Source organism: Plodia interpunctella, chromosome 11, assembly GCF_027563975.2.
Source record: "Plodia interpunctella isolate USDA-ARS_2022_Savannah chromosome 11, ilPloInte3.2, whole genome shotgun sequence".
NCBI lineage: Eukaryota > Metazoa > Arthropoda > Insecta > Lepidoptera > Pyralidae > Plodia > Plodia interpunctella.
In genome coordinates, this window is record NC_071304.1 from 5,786,718 (window position 1) to 5,790,831 (window position 4,114).

Sequence of the window (4,114 nt, forward strand, 5' to 3'; positions counted from 1 at the left end):
TATACGTGCGTAGAGATAATCACAGACGAAACAATAACAGATTACTCAGATATTGTGCAAAAGAATGTGAATTTGAGAGCATATTTTTGTCTCAAATATGAATATGATGATATCCGGGTCCTTGGTTCCCGTCGTAAGCATTTTCATGACATTCCCAGGAAGGGGTGACTCCGAGAATACGTTTGTACGTAGATCTAGTATTGCCGGAAGGCGACCCTTGTCAAGGGAGATTTGTAAACGAAAAAGCCTCTAATTTGGGTTTGTGTTTTGACAAGTCATCTAAGGTAGATTCTTTTGACGTTGCTAAAGATCCTGCGCGTCCCTGTCGTCGGTTGTAATATGACTATTGCACAAGAGGGAAGATACCGAAAATACATTTTGATAAACGATTATAAAAATCTATTAGTTGCGTTAGTTGGCATCTTTTAGAAAAGTAAAGGCATGCTTTGAATAGATTTTGTCTTGTTCTGTCAATGTCAAATTTGTAAAGTGCGATAGTGCCAAAGCCGTAATGGAATTAGTAGGTACTCCGTACAACGAAGTAACTTATAAGATCCATGGCCAAAGCATACTTTAGCTTTACTATCAAATATAATGTAATACACCGACCTTGACAGAAAATGCTTAATTATATTTGTAAAATTATAAAATGTGGTCAAATTCGTAAGTACTAAATAAAGGAGGATAAAAGTTTCCGTAAGTTACTTGTGTGTTATTTCCAAGAAAAGTTTGAACAGTCCTCGTGTGTTTGAACGGTGCTAGGTATATGTTATTTTAATTTAAACTTGAGCAAGTAGAATTATATTATATGAGGTAAGAACCAAGTTACAACGTGATTAAACGGTCGATTGCGATGTGAAAATCTACGCTCGTATTCATTGATTAATAACTTTTTGTTTCGTATTCCTGTGTATTACTATTTGATTATTATTAAAAAGTTTAAAGGTGAACCATAAGCTGAACCCGAAAGCACAAGAGTATTCTGGGATAAACCTAGGTGTAGCAGCACTTCTGGGTTTAGCCGTAATATAGCCGTAAGTGTTACTTACATTTATACAAACGAGTAGTTTTATAACTACTCGTTTGTATGTATACCCTAGTAATGTCGACATACAGAGAGACAGACGTACAGCAAAGTGATTCTATAAAGGTTCCCTCTTTAACTTTTGAGATACGGAACTCTAAAAACAAGAGGAAAATCATACTAAAGTAAACTTTAAATAATATTTGTGCAGTCGTTCATGAACTTTAAGCGTGATAATATGAATTTTATTGAAAAAAATCTGAATGGTTGTGGTGAGTGGTCGAAGTTATCAGCGCAGAAGTTTTCGTAACAAGCGATCTTCGTCGCCGTATCGTGATCAAATGACGCAACAAAACATAAAAAGCAAATTGTACATCTTTTTTCAGTTAACAAATCCTTCTTGACGAGGGTTCACTGTTTTTCGAGAAACGTAGAAATAAGAAAGGTATAATAGCAAATCCGGCTAGATCAGAACCAGGATCTCGATTTCTTTAGATTATTTATAAACAAAGCCTTCCCCTTTGTGTCGCAAGCCACGGAAATAAATTAATACCGACTGGGAATTTTCACGTTAGTGATCCAAATATTTTTTTACCTTAATGTGAACACATTTTGCCATAATAAGTTAATTTTAGTCGAAATAAGTTTAATATGTACAATATTTTGTTTTCTTGTAATTAATTTAATATTTAGCAAAAATATCTGAAGTGTAACGCCAGGTGCCGTGTCGGCGAGGACGGTCCGCGTCCCACATCGATGTGTTACGGTCGAGCCCTGACACCACACACGTTAATTAGGGCTAGGCATGAAGTTAAGACGAAAATCTCTCTGATGAGTCTGGCTCCATTAGTCCATTGGGTCGATGTAGACGTCGCTTCGTTTGTTTTCAATAGGTATTGACATTGACTTGCGTCGATGTACGTCGAAATTGAATACAATTTGTACGTTTATCCGTCGACAGACGTTAACGCAACGGAGACGTACGAGAATGACTACGGAGCGCAACTTAGCAATGGGGCCTTTTATAAGTGATCGGTTGCTACGTTCAATATAGAACATATGATGTAAGTGTAGTTTTGAAGTATATAGCGTTACTGAATATTTCGTAACACAATTTACAAACTGATACAATTGGCTATTTAATTATAAGCAAAGATTACAATTATCTGTGCCTTTTTTATTATATTATCGTATGTACCATGTGAATCAGAGCTAACAAAAACCTTATAAAATCAAGTTAGTAAAATAAATCCTAAGTAAAAATTGAAGGTACACTTTACACAACAGGTTACGTCTGGACTTTAATGATCAGAAATCGCGTAGTGAAGTAATAAAAGCGGTGTTTGTATTTGCCAGTTTGTTTAGCTTTAAATCGGCAATTTGTAACTTGGCTTCGATCGAAATGGCCCAGTGTTTGCACACCCGTTCCCATCTTAACACAGATAACCACTTGTTTACAGACGCGATCGTATCAGCACGGAATTATTCCGATCTGTCACCTTGATTTGTCCCCTTAGGCAGACAAAAAGTTTTATCTATCCTCCTATTAGCAATAGGAGACAGATGAAAATGTTATTCCCGTTTGTACCCAGACTTTAATATAAACAATTATTTTATGAAAATATTTATACAATAAAAGAAAGGACTAACAATTTTGGTTCAAATTGCAATCATAGTTTTTTGTCTGCTTCATTACAAAAACTCATGTAGTTTGACCTATTTCAGTAACACCAATTGTTCTTGCAATAGGTCGATTGCGAATTATGCCATTACTGTATATTTAATGTCATGGATATAAAATTTGAATAAAACGTTAATTCGTTCGTTATCATAGATGGTGGTCAGATAAACTTTTTTCTGATCTGTTCCCCATGGCGTCAAAACGTGAAGAGACAGATCGGAAATACTCTCAGCGGTATGTAGCGGATGCCACGTAGCGAATTCAATTAGTTTATTGATTGATTACTTCAGCTAACGTTGTTCTGCGGCCTCTGAAAGAACACGTCTTTAATTTACTTAGTTTGAGAACTTATTGAATCAACACAAAGTAATTTTGGTGCAGATTAAGATAGCACTGTTGTAACTTAATAAAATAATTAATATGAATCCGCGTTTCCTTTATCAATTTGCCTGCCTTTATAAATAATAAATACTTTGACTATAAGGGCATATTTGAACGCATATTTTTATTTACATCACACAATTATTTGTGAAGGGTATATAAATCAAATATAATTTTTCCTTATTTGAATATATATTTTTGGGAGAAAGATGTTATATGTTATTATGTATGTTAATTATTATATATGTTAACATTGAAAGTGCAATTCTTATTTTTTTAGGGTGCCGACTCTCCGTCCTCAGTACGTGGCGGCCGGTATCCGGTAATGGCGCCACTCCATTAATATTGTCAATGAAGTCATTATGCGTTTTTCATTCTCTGTGTCATATTTCTAGGACAACCAATATATTGTTCAAGCGCGCTTAAGTTGCTTACGAGTTTAATGTACGTTGTGCGTGCTTATCATGCGCGAGGTTACCAAATTACAACACAAATTTATTTCTGACAAGTAATATATACTAATATTAAGGTTACAGAAATTATCATAGAACCTAATGGTTATTAACTTTCTTTACCTAACACCTGGGATTAAATAATTGTTGTGCTGTGTTTGAATTTTGCTGAATATGTATTACCACATAGGGCAATAAATATGAGTATCACCACAAAATAATTTTATTGTAGCATGTGCTACGCCGTAACCATAACTTGTAGCTTTCGCTACGAGTGCTACGGTTTACCATTTGTGGTGGAATGTTATTCGATTGCCGTTGAATCGTGTGAATAACCACCATGGACTGTCCATGTACAAAGGTGGGCAGCATACCTGTTTGCCTACTAGTCATTATAATATTTAAAAAACATATGTATTACTAGGAACTCAATTTGTTGGTTGTCAAGTGTTATTTACTTTTCAATTAATAGTAATACTTATGGAAATGGATTTTAAATATTAATTATAGTACTCTATTAACCAGACAAGAGCGCGCCGTACGTACTCGCACGGATTGACTCTGCATCTTGGCTTT

The 4,114-nt window shown here is 35.0% G+C and overlaps 1 long non-coding RNA gene across 2 annotated transcripts; it reads left to right on the plus strand.

Moving 5' to 3' along the window:
* The first annotated feature begins 947 nt into the window (after window positions 1-947).
* On the plus strand, window positions 948-3,737 carry LOC128673943 (uncharacterized). Of its 2 annotated transcripts, XR_008405130.1 has the most exons (4): window positions 948-1,034; window positions 1,986-2,088; window positions 2,859-2,939; window positions 3,367-3,737. It is a non-coding gene; the product is annotated as an uncharacterized LOC128673943 (long non-coding RNA). The 2 variants fall into 2 exon arrangements; XR_008405129.1 differs by lacking the exon at window positions 2,859-2,939.
* The last annotated feature ends 377 nt before the right edge of the window (window positions 3,738-4,114 follow it).